At 40.0% G+C, this 16,622-nt stretch overlaps 1 protein-coding gene across 1 annotated transcript in view; it reads right to left on the bottom strand.

Moving 5' to 3' along the window:
- Nucleotides 1-6,833, bottom strand: part of LIPC (lipase C, hepatic type) — a 160,132-nt gene extending 153,299 nt beyond the window's left edge. Inside the window, exon 1 of the mRNA XM_019011048.4 lies at nt 6,114-6,833. The gene's annotated coding sequence lies outside the window, so the exon portion shown is untranslated. The remainder of the gene's footprint in view (nt 1-6,113) is intronic.
- Between the last annotated feature and the right edge of the window lie 9,789 nt (nt 6,834-16,622).

Here is a 16,622-nt window from a genome sequence, read left to right as displayed (position 1 = left end):
CCTCTTCTGTCCTATCCTCCACCCTTGTTAACATTAGCTATTAACATTTTTGTAATTTTATGCTAAATTGATAAGCCAAAATGGTATGTGCATTTTTAAATTTTTCTTTAAAACCAGGGGGTTGAAGTTGAATTTACCACCACTTCCATTTTTATTGCCTTTTTTCTTTCTTTTTGAATTATCTGTTCATGATATTTATATATTTTACATACTTTATATGTTTTTATATGTTTTAAAAACTGAGGTGCTCACTTAAGAAATTATAATGATTTCAAACACACGCATGCGTATAATGCATAGTTTTGAATACCACCTACTTCCCAGCTCCATCAAATCCTAATATTTTGCTGTACTTGCTTCCTATTTTTGCTAAAAAGTAGAGTGCTGTACCTGTATAACTGTGTATCTCTTCTGAAGCCTGATCTTATTTTTCCTGTCTCAGAGGCAACGCCACCCTGAGTTTGGTGTCTTTCATTCTCATCTCTGTGTGTATATGTTTGCAGCATATGTATGTAGCTACGAAAAATATACAGTAGTTCCTCAGTATCTGTGCGGGATTGGTTCCAGGACCACCCACTGATGCTCAAGTCCCTGATACAAAATGGTATAGTGTTTGCATATAACCTAAGCACATTCTGTCACATGCTGTAAATCACCTCTAGATTACTTATAATACTTAATACAATGCCTATACATCCCTTCATCTGCCTGGTTTTGACATGGTACTCAGGATGTGGCAAATTCAAGTTTTGCCTTTTGGAATTTTGTATAATTTTCCCCCCAAATATTTTGCATCCTTGGTTGATTGAATCTATGGATGTGGAATCCCATGGATATAGAGGGATGACTCTACCATTATTTTGTATGTTTTCAAACTTTTATACTCTACACATCTATCTGCAACTTGTTTTGTCACTCAGCAATGTATTTTCGAGATTTATCTCTGTTGATAAAACACCTACAAATGGTCCCATTTTAAGAAAGTATCAGAATTTGTTCATTGGGTTGATGGATACTTGTGTTATTTAGTTTTTTCATTTTCCTATTACAATATTGCAGTAGACATTGCATCATCCACAAGTGAAAGCTTCTAGAGTTTATTCCTAGAAGTGAAATTGCTGGATTGTAAGATATATGTCCCATCAGAGTTAGTAAGATGTTGACAATTTATTCTTCAAATAAATTACTTCTGTGAACGTATCGTTGGCAAAATGTGAGTGTTCCTTCAGTTTTTCCACCTCATCACCAACACTTGAGGAGTGTCAGATTATTTAATTTTCACCAGTTGGATGGATGTAAAATGGTATCTCATTGTTTTAATTTTAAATTTTTTGATTACTGGTGAGGTTGAACATTTTCTTATGTGTGTGATTGTTCATTCAAATTTCTGTTGCTGAGAATAGCTTATTCATATCTTTTGTCCTTATTTCCATTAGTTCATTGCAGATATCCTCCCAGTTTGCATTTTCTCTTTCATATCACCTGTAATGTCTTGTTTCACAGAGTTTACATTTTTGTTTAATGAGATTTACACAGTCTTTCCCTTCAGGAATATCCTTAATGTCTTCATTTCTTCAATTTTCCTTTTTTTTTTTTTTTTTTTTTGAGATGGAGTCTCGCTCTGTTGCCCATGCTGGAGTGCAATGGCGTGATCTCTGCTCACTGCAACCTCCACCTCCCGGGTTCATGTGATTCTCCTGCCTCAGCCTTGTGAGCAGCTGGGATTACAGGCATGCACCACCAAACCCAGCCATTTTTTTTTTTTTTTGTATTTTTTAGTAGAGACGGGGTTTCACCATGTTGATCAGGCTGGTCTTGAACTCCTGACCTTGTGATCCCTCCCAAAGTGCTGGGATTACAGGCGTGAGCCACTGGGTCCAGTCCAAATAGTAATTCTTTTACAAAAGATATTCTGTGATTTGTTATAATCTTCTGGCATCAGTAGAATTTACCTTAATTAGTGACTATATGCTATTGTTTTAATTTATAGCTGCATTTTATAAGCTCAGTTAAAAATGATTTTTCTGCCTATGCTCCTTGAGTAACCCATGGATAGATAAAATTTATTGATCAATAAAATTTAGTAGACAGTATGCACAAGCCATTCCTGCCTTTTAGGTCTTTAGTAGATGTTGTTAATTGCCTGCATTATTTTCTTCATTTGTGTATTCATATATTCACTTATTCAACAGCTGTTTTGGGAAAATCTGCTAATGTCCTTGAGCCTGGTTCTAATCATTTCGAGCCAGTTTTATAGGAATTGGCCCTTGTGCACATTTGCCATCCTAAGACCGTGTGTTTATGTGTGTGTGCGCCTGTGTGGTATTTCTCACAGGTTTGTGGATGGGGATAATACTCATCTCTTAGAATGAATTGGGTATCAGATCTTGTTTTTCTGTGATTTGGAACTGATTACATAATACAGAAAAATCTGTTTCTTGAGTATGTAGTAATATTGTTCAGTAAATTTGTTGAGGTCATAATATTTCTTGTGGTAGATGAGATTTTTTTAAATAACAGCTTTTCAGTTTCCTTTGCCTTCATCATTATTTTCATGTTATCTACATTTTCTCTTGCCAGTTAATATTTTGTGTTGTCCATTTGGCTAAGCATTTCAAGTTGATTATCATAAATTTTGCATTGCAATCATTTATATTTTAAAATCTTTTGTATCAGTTGTTAAATCACTAGCCTTGTTTTTAATTTTGTTGATTTATACCTTTTCTTTTATTTATTATATTTCCAAGGGATTGATCTATCTTATAATCTTCTCACAGAATGAGCATCTAAATTTATGTATTATTTCCACTGATTTCCTCTTTTCTAGTTTATTTCTGTCCTTATTCTTTATTATTATCTATTTTCCTTTATATTGACTGTCTTCATAAGATTTTAAGTCAAATGTTTATTTCATATTTCTAAAATAAAAGCACATAGATTTACGCCTTAACTTCTGGGCTCTGATTTATACAAAGCCCCCTCCCTTTTGATATGGGGTGTTTTCAATTTTATAAAGATCTCAAAAGTTGTTATAATGTTTTTAATTGTCACTTCAGTGGTCCCTAGCATTTTTGGCACCAGGGACCAGTTTTGTGGGAGACAGTTTTTCCATGAATGGGGGTGGATGCGTGATGGTTTCAGAATGATTTGAGCATATTGCATTTATTGTGCACTTTATTTCCATTATTATTACATTGTTAATATATAATGAAATAATTATATAACTATAATCTACTCACCGTAATGTAGAATAAGTGGGAGCCCTGAGATTGTTTGCCTGAAACTAGATGGTCCTATTTGGGGGTGATGGGAGACAGTGACAGATCATCAGGCATTAGATTCTCATAAGGACCATGCAATCTAGATTCCTCACAGGCACAGTTCACAATAGGGTTTGTGGTCCTATGAGAATCTAATGCCACTGCTGATCTGACAGGAGGCGGAGTTTAGGTGTGAATGTGACTGATGCGTAGCGACTGTAAATACAGATAAAGCTCTGCTGCTCACCTCCTGCTGTGTGGCCAGGTTCCTAACAGGCCACACACTGGTACTGGGGGTTGGAGACCCCTGTTCTACTTGAACTTGTAGTTTAGGAAAGTTTTTGTGGTTGTTAGACATTGATACCCATTAATTTGTTGCTGCTGTAATTTTTTATTAATATTTTAATATAATTTTAAACTTATAGAAATGTTAAAAGACTAGTATGAACTCCTATACACCCTTTACCTAGGTGCACTGTTGGTTTGTATTTTTCCCTAGTTATCATTCACTCTGTCTTTATGGATATGTGAATGTTTTTCTGAACAATTTGAGAGTAAGCTGCATACATACATATATATCTAAATACTTCAATATATATTTCTGGACACAAATATTTTCTTTTATAAAATTCAAGAAATTTAATAGTAAAATCAGGAAATTTCATGATACCATGTGATTAACCCCACCATCCACATTCAAATTGTCAGTTATCCCAATACTGTGTTTTTAATATATATAAAACATATATTAAAAACGTATACATAAAACATATAAATATAAAATATATGTGTGTTTTATATATGTGTGTGCGTATACATGTATATATGTAGAAAGACAGAAATTGAGGGTATTTTAGAATTTACAATGACAGACAAGAAACTGAGATGGCTGTATGCCTACAGCAACCACCATCTGTAGGCCACCCAAGGGTAAATATTTATTTTCTTCTTGTACTCCGTTTTTCAGAAGTTCATGTTTATTTTCAAATTTACTATTTTTTATTATTCACACACTATATATTCATAGTAGAAAAGATAAAGCAATATAACAAAAATTGGCAGAAATATCAGTGCACAGAGATAACCACTGTTAGTATTTAGATGAATATTTTATAGACTTTTGCTTTCAATCAACAAAAATTCTAGATACTTTTTCTAGTTAAATATGAGTACATTAAAAATGGAGTCATATTGTACGGCTTATGGTTTTAACTCTCTTTTAAGTCTTAGTTTATTTGACATACTTCATAGGTAATCTTCATAACAACTTTGCAAGGTAGAGCCTCATTTTTAGATGAGGAATCCAAGGTTCAGAGAGGTTCAGTAAACTGCCCAGGTCACACTGCAGTAATGAATGGAGTTTATAATCTAAACCCTGAACTCTTTGCTGCAAAGTCTCTTGGTTAGATTATTCTTTTGCCCAAGGCTCGTTTCGTTGCTTTTACTTATTCACATTTAGCTTTATTGCATGTGGTGAGAAAATATGTATATTTTTTCCTCTTGATTCAATTTTTGGGGCCTTATTTGAGAGTTAATATATATGTACCAATGCCCACATATGGAAAAAAAAGTGTAATCTGTGTTGGTATTGAGTTCAATATATGTCTATTGGTTCTAACTTATCAATTGTATAACATAACCTCTATTGTCTATTTTTGTCACGTCTTCATTGTCTTCTAAATTTTTGTCTATTTAAATTTGTCTTTATTTTTTACTATTGTCTATTTTTTTCTTAGCCTTGAAATGAATTAAACCCTCCCATTACAATTGCTTGTTTTTTATTTTATTTCTCTTTGCATTTCTAACTTCAGTAACCTCTGTCTTCACAGTTGATTTTATATTTTTTATCATAATCAGGAGCTTCTTTGTATCCTCTCCCTGTGTTTTTGGCTTCAAAATCTCTTTTATATGCTATCAACTTTACCAACTGTTTTCTTTTTGTCGTATGCATTTCCTCATTAAACCTTTTTATTTTAGCATTTCTGCATTTTTTGGGTAACAGATTCCTATTTTTAAGCAACATACGTATTGTTGGGTCTTATGTTTTAATCTAATATGAGAATTTGTCTTTTTAGAAATCAGTGGCCTAAGGCCGGGCGCGGTGGCTCACGCCTGTAATCCCAGCACTTTGGGAGGCCCAGGTGGGCGGATCACAATGTCAGGAGATCGAGACCATCCTGGCTAACACGGTGAAACCCCGTCTCTACTAAAAATACAAAAAATTAGCCGGGCCTGGTGGCGGGTGCCTGTAGTCCCAGCTACTCGGGAGGCTGAGGCAGGAGAATGGCGTGAACCCAGGAGGCGGAGCTGGCAGTGAGCCGAGATGTTGCCACTGCACTCCAGCCTGGGTGACAGAGTGAGACTCCGTCTCAAAAAAAAAAAAAAAAAAAAAAAAAAAAAAAAAAAAAAAAGAAATCAATGGCCTAAATATATAAAGTTCTTTGGGGAGAAGCTAGTGTATTGATATGAGATGGGCTCCCAGCTACTAGCTGTGGACTTTCTACAAATTCCTTAAATACCCTGTGAGGAAGCTACTTACAGGCGTCTTTATCTGTAAAATCATGTTAATAAGCACACCAACATGATAGAGTTGCTTCGAAGATTAAATGAGATCAAGAGCACTCAGAAATAGAAGCATATTAAAGCATATTAAACTGATTATTTGTAAAATGCAATTGTCAATATTTGCTATGGTAGACATTATGTCTGGAAATACCATCCAAAGCAAGTTTCTTGGCAGTTAGAAAGCAAGTTTGTTAAACGATGATCTATGCTCAAAATGGGAATAATCAGTTCTATACTTTTCTCCAACCGTATTTTAAATTTTTCTTTGAGATAATGGGAATAACTTACAAGAAAAACTGCTGAGAAGCAGTGGTCCAAAGCCTTTTTAGAAGCTCTCAGGGTTCAGTTCAAGTTGTCCATCTCCATTTCTGGCTGCACCTGGAGCTTCACAGCTTGACTTAAATTCAGCCATGTCAGGAATCACTCACTGCCTTGCTTTCCATTTAGTTAATTAAGTGCTAAGGTTTACAAATAAGTTATTTGCTCTCATGACGGGTATGGAAGCTGCAGGCTTTGCTGTGCCTTGGCAATTCTCATCAGGCGTGGAAAAACTGAAAGTAAGAAAAACCAACCAAACGATGATAGATTTTCCACTTCCTGGATTGTGTGACTTGCTCATCCAATGAAAGGCAATGAGGGTGGGGTGGGGGGCAACCAGAGATGAGGACTGATTCTCAGCTTGTTGTTCTCCTTAGCAGTCCTCCAGCCCCTGTACAGCTGGAACCTCTGCATCAGTGAAAGCTGCTAGGAATTCAAAGTGCATTCACATTCACTTCTGCTCCTCAGGATCAGAGGCAGTGAGGAAAGCTAAAAAAAAGTCTTAGGTTTAAATTGGAACCCATTTTTAACTTTTCAAATGTTCTTGGTATTTTAAGATCCAGAAAACCTTAAATCAGACAATTCTATATTACCAAACTGAAGAATAGTCTATAATATCATAATCTGATATGCTCCAGACTGACCTGATTTATTTTTAGTTGTATGAACTTCAAATCTCTGATGGCTTCTATTTGATCCCTTAGAGGACGCTGTAGGTCCATTTCCCAACTGATGCAATAGAGGTGTCTTTTTTTTTTTTTTTTAAACTTCTCTGATAATAATCATCATCTGGTGTCTTGTTACACAAATGTTTCCAAGTCCCTCCCTGGAGATTCTGCTTCAGTGGGTCTGGGATGGGGCCTCAGATTTGTGGTCTCTTTTTTTGTTTGTTTGTTTTTTTGAGACAGAGTCTCACTCTGTTATCCAGGCTAGAGTGCAGTGGCGCGATCTTGGCTTACTGCAACCTCCACCTCCCTGGTTCAAGTGATTTTCCTGCCTCAGCCTCCTGCTTAGCTGGGACTACAGACGCACACCACCACACCAGGCTAGTTTTTGCATTTTTAGTAGAGACGGTGTTCTACAATGTTGGCCAGGCTTGCCTCAAACTCCTCATCTCAAGTGATCCACCCACCTCGGCCTCCCAAAGTGCTGAGATTACAGGCATGAGCCATCGTGCCCAGCCGGATTTGTGTTCTTAACATTAGCTTGGGCAACAATGGAGTAGACTGAGGGGATAGATTCTACTTTTACAATTAGAAAGCCTTGGGCTCAAGTCCTGGGTCTTTCACTTGCTCATTATGTGGTCTTGTACAAATTACTTAATCTTCCTCAATCTCATCTGAAAAACAACTGGAGATAAAAACATCTAAAAGTGTTGTCAAGAGGATTAAAATAACTAACACCCTTGATAGCATCCACTTTTCTCAGTATTGCTAAATCATTTCTACCCAGGTTAATTTGAAGATTATCTGTGAATTTATTTAGCGTGCAGGCATTATGTTTTTTACTTATTTTCCCTGTTTGTTCGGTGTATATTTGTGAAGCTTTTGCTGTGTGCCAGACACTGGGATTTTTAGAACCCACTGAGCACTCCCTGATGGTATCACCTGCTCACATGGTCCATCTCAGGTTGTGTTTTCGTTTTTGTTTTTTGAGACAGAGTCTTGCTCTGTCTCCCAGGCTAGTGTGCAGTGGTGCGATCTTGGCTCACTGCAGCCTCCATCTCCCAGGTTCAAGCAGTTCTCCTGCCTCAGGCTCCCAGGTAGCTGGGACTACAGGCATGCACCATGATGCCTGGCTAATTTCTGTATTTTTGGTAGAGATGGGGTTTCACCATGTTTGCCAGGCTGGTCTCGAACTCCTGATCTCAAGTGATATGCCCGCCTCAGCCTCCCAAAGTGCTGAGATTACAGGCATGAGCCACTGTGCCCCATCCATCTCAGGTTTTTGAAAGTACTACCCAGCTTTCTTGAGTGAAAGAAAGCAGGCCCCTAGTTATTCATGGAGCTTCTTGGATTAGGAAGTCCATGTCCTTATTCCTCCTTTGTACCAGAAATTCAATTTTTCTTGAATCTAATCGTGTATTTTTTTTCAAAAGAAAATATATATAAAATTATTCGATTTGATTTTACACAGAATATGTTCTAGGTACTTTGCATTATGTGAATTGTCTCCTTTTGGACACAAAAACCTTTGTACTTTTCCCCCTCCCCTCATAATAGCAAGAATCCAATGGATTTTTGATGATTATGCCTATGTTTTCCTTATATTAATTTTGCTTCAAAAGAATTTAAAGCACTTTTAAAAGGTAAAAACAATGCAAGACATTAAGAGGAAAATTAAGTAGGAAAAAAGGATGGGAAAAATACAGTGAATTGATAAATGAAATTACACTTCAAATATATGTTGTACAGTCTTTTATACTTCCCAGTGATGGGCCAGATATTTGGCTCTGAACTCTCTAGCACTCATTGCAAACCCTCTGCAGACAAAAGATGGAGGTGATGATTCTCAAGCCATGTAGATGATTATTGGGATCATCATCTATATGAGTCTTTAACTTTGTTTTAACTTTTCCACTGGCGCAAGACTTTGGGTCCTAATCAACATTAGGGTCATTAAGAGTCTACAGAAGGGTCATGAGTACCATGGAAAACTATGTGCTCGCCGATCTTCCAGCCAAACACAAAATAGATCAGGGAATAAGGAGGCCTCCTGCTGCAGAGGAGATGATAGCCAGGTGGAAGAGCTGGGCCAAGGATCAGCCAATCTTCTGGTACAGAAAGTGTAACCATGGCAACAGTAGTGAAGGTAGCTCTAGTTCCATCAGCAATGACACCCTTAAGAGGTACTGGCAGAGAGAGAAGCCTGTTATACATCTGGGCAAGGGTCTCGGTGAGGAAAGTTCATGTAATTTTTAAGCATAATCGTTGGGAGAAAATAAACAGCCTCTTTCATGTTAACCTTGCAAACTCAAATAGACAAAGTGAAGGCCAACGACTGGCGGTACTGCCTGGCTGAGGCTGGATGTGACTGCCTTGCATAGGAACCTGTAGCCTGCCTCAGGTTTGCCTTTTATTCTCTTTACTTTCTAGTAACAGTGCTCACAGGACTTTCAATAAGCAAAGCCCAGAGGGGGAGAGTTGCTTTTGAAGCCACACTCTTGTCTGCCTCATTCATTTCAAACAGAGACACTTCTGAAAGAGATGAAGGCCTGTGTACAAACAACAATGCCCACTGCATTCTGTTGCCTTCAGCTGTGATGTGGTGGCTTTTGATTCTACACAGAAGATTCTTGTTTCAGACACTGATTGATGGGTCTTCTGAATGAAGGAGGCAGCAAGAACAAATGAGCAAGGCCCCTGGTAAGGCCAGGTGCTTCAAGAGGATGGGCTGGAAAGTGCTTAGAATAAAAGGTAAACACAAGCCTCCACAAAAGCAAAAAATACCAAGGCACTGAGTTCTGAGTGGCTGATAATTGGTAGTTCCTAAGGATTTCCACATGTTTGTGCAAACACATATAAGCTCCTTGGAGAATTCTGACTTGGAGTTTCAGACTTTTTGGTGGAGGAACCAAAAGTTAAACCCAAATAGATGTCATAAAACAGGTAAAAGTAATTGAAATAAAGAGCATTGGAGGTCTGAGTCTGGTTTGAGGCAGTGAAACAGAAAATAATGCAGTGAAAGAGCAGGTGATGGGGCATCTCCGTCTCAGAGAGGGTTGTGATTTTTCACCAGAAACCCATGGAAAGCCACATAAAGGCTCATTCTAAACACAATGGACAGTGTTAGGACCTGCTGTGAGGAAGCTGTATGAGATGTGCCTCCCTTCTCCATCAATCCTTGTCCTTCCGTTTTGCCTAATAGAAACAAACCAGTGAAAAATCCACATGAGAAATCTGGCTACACTCAGTACTTTCGCAAGAAAACACTATGAAACTCCCTGTGAGTCTGCATTCTTCATAGTCCGTGGGGGAGCGTGGTGCAGGCTGAGGAGATGGGATGGGGATAGTGAGGGTGGAGGGAGAGGACGGGAAAGTTAAATGAAGCAGGGATCCTTGTCCTGATCAGTGGTTTTTATACATTATGTTCTTACAAAAAATAATTTTCACCAGCTAGATGATGTTCTACTGTTTAACTAAATTAGGGGTGTTAAAATAGAGATCATAAGAATGACGGAATGGACTCTTTGTGGTAAAAAGATACTAAATTATAAACAAGACCCAAAGCCATGCCAGGGTAGGGTTAAGTCACACATCCCAACACTTAAAGAATAAACTAGGTTCTAATAGCTGCAAGGTTTTTCTTTTTCTCTAGCCGCTAAATAAGCACTGGCCTCCGGAGAAGCAATATTGAAATAATTGCAGCTCACCAATCACCAGACACTAACTCATCCATCTCCCTATCCCTTTTCTGCAAGCCATAACTACTACTTTGATTGGATAAGAGACTGATTTCAGTAACTTTCTCCTGGTTAAGAGTCCACTGACCATAGACTGGTTCTGGCCAGTTTACAGAGGCTTGCACGGAGTGCCTTCCTGTCCTCTGCTTCACCATTTGACCTATAGGAACCTAAATGCAAGGAATTTAAATGTTAAGTCTGTACCCCAAAGTGAACATGGGACGCATGTAACATGCATGTTTGTTTACTAGGCATATGTGTACCTGCCTTCGGGAATATTCATAGCTCTTCCTATAACCTGTTGAATATGTGTACTTACCCAACCCATTCAGCACAAATTCCTGTTCTACTCTTTCCTCCCTCAAAGTGCCTGCTTTTGGTTTCTGCTGGAGGCTGTGCTTCCAAGCCTGTGGGACTTCCAGCCTGCAGGCTGCAACCCTTTATAAAAAACAAACCTCTCCTCTCCAATATTATAGCTCTGTGAATTTATGTTGATAGGTTAATAACTCAATTTCACAGAAAAAAATTAAATCAGACACTCTTTTTTGCCCACCCAACAGCCATTCTCCCCTTTAACTTTTCACTTGCAGAGTCCTACTTTTGATTGGCAGTCTACCTGTCCCTGTCATGATTCAGGGAAACTTGACCCTATCCTGAACTCCAGGAATAAGTCCTAATTACATATTTTTTAGTGGTAACTATGGTAGGTAAAATTTTAAGATGGTCTTATGATCTTTACCCTCTGGTGTCACATCCATGAGTATGGCAAAAGGCTTATTATCTATATTGTTATCTAATCACATGGGCCCTCTTTGGCTAGTGGCAGAAGTGGGGAAGTCAGAGAGATTCAAAGTACGAAAAGGATTCAGTGCATCATTGCTGACTTTGAAGATGGAGGGTGCCAGGTACCAGGACTGAGAGTGGCCTTTGGCATTGAGACTAGTCCCTGGTTGACAGCCAGCAAGGCCATGGAGACCTCAGTCCTACAATTGCAGGGAGCTGAATTTTTGCTCACAACCTGATTGGGTGTGGAAGTGAATTCTTCCCAGGTCTCTAGATGAGAGGTTAGCCCTGCTAACACTTTGATTCTAGCCATGTAAGTCCATGAGCAGAGAACCCACTCAAGCCTTCCTGGACTTCTGACCTATATAGAACTGTGAGAAAGTAAGTGGGCATTGTCTTAAGCTGCTAAGTCTGTGGTTATTTATTTTGCAGCAATAGCAAACGAGTAGAGCAACAGGTATATAGTGTCAAGAAATCCAATCCACATTTCTGTTCAAGAGGAATTCGTTTTCAGCTCTGACCCTGACCAGGAATCAGAAAGTTACCTATGGTAGAAGCTGTGGATTAGTTATCCAATAACCCTCTTGACTTTTTTCCTTATGCACAGCACCACACACCCACTATGAAGGTCACAAATACTGGATTCTTGCTTTCCTAGCTACCCTTGCTGCTGGAGTGGTCATGTGACTGGGATATGCCTTTGGCCACAGACCTCTGAGAACACTAGACTAGAGCTGTAGCAGCCATTTTATAGCCACGAGGCAACAAGCCTAAGGACGGTAGAGTGGAAAGAAAGGAAGGTCTTGTTTGTTTCATGACAATTTTGAGCTAAGATGCCATCTCTGGAATTGCCTGCATTCACATCTTTTGTTATATAAGATAATTAAATGTCTTTATTGCTTAAGTCTATGTTAGCTGGGTTTTCTCTTGCTTGAAACTGAACATGTCCTTACTAATACATTACCCTTCCCAGCAAAAAGTATAGAAGGCAAAATGCAGAGACATCTGAGGTAGAGCAAGTACAGAGTTGAGGATCAGGCTTTTGGCACAAGTAAGCAAAATTACGTAGGTATTCAGGGGCATGAAGACAAGTCGCCCTTGGGTGACATCTAGAACTATTAAAAACTAGTGAAATTCACACATTGGGAGACTTCCATCTCAAGATGTTCTCTGACTCTCCGTTTTCTATTTTTTGAGATTCTTGCCCATTGTGGAAAAGTACAGATGGTCATGGACTGAGGATATACTAAGCCTTAGTCTTACGACTTGGATCATTCCTCTGACCCCAGTGAGCATCAGTTTACTCATCTGCAGAGTGGAGATAGGATAATAACCCCTTACGTCACTTGGTTTTGTGAGAATCAGATTTGACTGTGTATGTGAATTTGCTTTGGAAGCTTTAAAGAGCAGCTTTGGTGTGATGTCAGAACCTAGCTTGGTGTCTGGCACATAGTAGGTGTGCTCATTACATATTTGTTGGATTACTGTGCTGTGCCTATTTGTCTATACCAGCTTTGTTTGCACTGCACCATGAGCTTGCTGTCTGACTAATTGCTCCATATTGCATCTACTCTAGATAAAACTTAAAGGATTTTATTAAATGCTTTCTTCTTGGCAGTGGTATATTAGGTACTGCAGCCTGGATGGAGAATTCAGCATTTGTTTCCTATGTATTTTCCACTAAATATGCTGTGACAAGATGTCTGTTTTGATCAGAGACACTGTCAATTATTCCTCTCTCAGCCCGACTTTCTCTATGATGTAGGGTGTGAAGACATCTGTTGGCTTTTACCTATCACTCTTGTGTGAGATGCCTTGGCTTCACTCAACAGGGCTGTGTCCAAGGCAGGCTGGCCCCCTGTGAAGTCTCAGGCTGCCGAGTCAGTCATCCGCCAGGTGACAGGTGGTGCCTTTGAGACACTGGGGAGCAAAAGGAGACAGTCATACCTGGACCCTTTAAAGGCTTCCTTGTGCCAAATAAAACAGGAAATGGCTTGCGTCTTTCAGGCTTGCCCCTTGTAATATCATCTACTTTCCCATCTCTTCATCTGTGACTCACATTTTATGGCATCCCCCACAGGTCTTGTCAACTTTTGGTCTCTCCCAGTTAGACTCATGGGACTGCCACTTGATGCTGGGTGTCTGACATGAAGCTCTCCCTGGTTTTTGTCTTGCTTTGCTCCATGCCACCCTGGATGTGCGACACGACACCACTAGAAGCGGGCACCGTGGCATCTGAGAAAGACTCATTGTAGGTTTCTCCCCAAAGGGGATTATTTTGGAGCAAGACCAGTTGCCCAGGAGCTAGAAAACATCAGACTATGAGACTGAGATGTTATTGCTCTCTGTGATTTAATGAGTGATGAACACAACATTTAAGAACTGAGACACATATGGTATAATGCTGATGAAAATAAAATGAGAGTATGGGGTCAACGAAGAGGGCACAGCCAAGATGAGGAGCGGCAAAGAACATTTTGATAGAAGGCAATACGTGGGCGCAAGCAGTGGGGTTTGGTGTAGAGAGAACAGGCACCCCAGTCAGAAGCAGGAATTTGAGACCCGCTCTGTCTCCCACTCTTTCTGTGATCCAGGAGCCTTTGTACCCCAGTCTCCTCATATGCTAAGGGCCACCCCAGGTTCTGGGCTCCCAGGGTTATTGTGCATTGTAGATGAGCTACAAATGTACAGGGCAATAGAAAAGCGTGATAAAAATGTAATGTATGTGGAATTCTCCATGGTGTTTTTGGTTTATTTCTTTATATTTGTTCTAAAACACAGGTGAAGAGTCTCCTTCATTTTCACTCCTAAGCTACTGCTTCTCCTTCCCTGTGACAGTCATGGCAGTAATGGGCATGGCCTTGAGGAGGACATAAGACAGTTCTTGGCTGAGGACATTCCTTAGAGAGCAGCAGGAATGGTGACAGCTCCTTACAGTGGGTCACAGGAGCATCCCCCACCCCAGCTGATGTTTCAGAAGTTAAGTCATGCAAAGTACTCAGTGTCTGAAGAGCAGGGTTAAAGATGCAGAATGAAGCTGGTCTTAATCTAGTAAATACTTGATGCCTGCATGAATTTACTACCACAGACATAAAACGGACTGCTTGATCTTGGCAGCATGGGGATGTGGAGAGTTGGGTGGGGGAGGCAGGAAGCAGGGCATGTGTCCACATGTACCACTGGCCTCAGAACTGAGATCGTTTTGGCTGCTGAAACTCAGCTGCTTCCATCTCCCTCTTCATGTCCCAGCATGGGCAGCTGGGCACTGTGGGGAATGAGGCAACATAAAGGGTTCTGAATGATGACAAGAAGCTTCCTGTCCCCATGTAGCTTACCATGCCTGACACGGGGCACAGTCCGGTTTACTTGCTTTTCTTTCTGGGCATCACTCTCTGTGGTGCCAAGGTCCTGTGTCTATCAGCCCCACAACTGACAGCCCTGCTGGGACCTGTTGGAGCTTTTCTGTCACAAGCTGGTTCGAGAGGAGAGGCAAAGTGCATGAACCCTCCCTGCCCTGCCCTCACCCCACCAGACACACAAGCCATTTCCTAAGAGAAAGCCATTTTTGTCACTATCAGAGTTGGACTAGTACTATCAAAGTATTCAAAATGACCTTTAGTCATATGTTTGTTTTTCCTGAATTGGTGGAAAAATATTACTTTTTCATCAAAATTGAAAATAATGAAGAAAAACTCAGAATAAGATGAGGTTGGGCAGGAGTCAGTGATGTCTCAGAGACGGAAGCAACTGGCTTTCCCGTGGCCAAAACCATTTCAGTTCTGAGGCCACTGGCACAGGTGGGCACATGCCCTGTTTCCCACCTCCCCCACCCAACTCTCCACACATCCCCCATTGCCAACGCCTTGCCCTCATCCCTGCCCCCACAAAACTCAGTTGGGTTGTTCCCATGGCCGCTGTGAGCAGGGCTGTGCAACATGATCCCAGATGGCTGCCTTTATGACGGCTCTATGCCACCTCATTCCCCATGTTGTGTACTATGATGTCCACCACATGTTAAATTAACAGTGTCTGCTGTGCGAGGGTAATGGATTGGGAAGTTCTTCTCTTTCTGAGCAGTTACTCAGGCTTGCCATCTGGCAAATCTAGTAGCCAGGTGGTAACCCTAAATAACCTCACTTTGATGGGGTGGGGGTAGAGGGGACCCCAGTTGGTTCTGTTCTTGCCATCTGCGGCCTCCTTCTCTTGGAGGGAGATGTCTAGAGCATCTGAGCCATGCGATTTCTTCATCAAGCAGCTATTTGCCATGAGAAACACTGCCACTTCAGGTATTCAGAATTCTGCTCTCCAGCAACTCCACCAATTTAGAATAGACTCAGGAACCGGAAGACAAACCAAAAAAGGCTGTGTGCAGCTGAGACTGGAGGGAAGCTCATGTACCAAAGCTCACATGCCTTCCTCTTGGGAAACTTACTTGAGCTTCGACTTGGAAGATACTTACTCTTACTTTACATTCAGTGATAATCATAGAGGTCCTCTAATTTCTAAGGATTCAGTATCTTGGAAGCCACAGATTAGAAGAGAGGAGAGAGCATGTAACAGCAGATGCTTTGACAGATAATGTGGACTGCCTGAAGATGCTGAAACTAAGCAGATGTAAGATCCAAGAGCTAAGAGCACAGCAAACTGGGGTCATTGAGTGAGAGGCAAAGTGCGCTATAGCCCTTCAGTATTACCTGAGGACACCACGGTACAATAATGAAGTCTGGAGTTACAAACCTGTGACACCAGCACTGTTCATTATGATCAGTACAGACCATTTCAGGGGCAGGGACTCTGTTAAACATTACAGAGATGTCCTCTCCAAATGGTTAAAATAGAAAGACACACAGGAATGAAACAGTTCTTTGAGAAAAATCATATAACCAGGAGTAGAGTGAATTAAAATATTACATAAGATTTTTGCAAAGACTTTTTTCATTATCATAAAATAAGGTAGGTTTATTGAAGAATATTTAGAAAATGTAAGCCAAAAGAAGAAAATAAAACATGGCTATAACCCTTACTTCCAAAATATAACCAGTGTTAGCATCTTATTGGCTCTCCTGTTCTCTCTTTGTATATATTTGTATATTTATACCATTTATCAATCTGTCATCTGCCTGCTTACCTATCTATAACTAGTTGTAAGAAGTATATAAGAAATAACTTGAGTTTACCCCCACTTAATACACAGACAAGAAACTTTTCATGTTAATAAGTAAACCACCTCAGCATCATTTTAGAGGTTACATTGTTTGTATTTCATAATATGGATAGTCTTCCAAGGGGCTGTG

Source organism: Gorilla gorilla, chromosome 16 (genome assembly GCF_029281585.2).
Source record: "Gorilla gorilla gorilla isolate KB3781 chromosome 16, NHGRI_mGorGor1-v2.1_pri, whole genome shotgun sequence".
NCBI lineage: Eukaryota > Metazoa > Chordata > Mammalia > Primates > Hominidae > Gorilla > Gorilla gorilla.
This window is presented reverse-complemented; position numbering and strand designations above follow the sequence as displayed.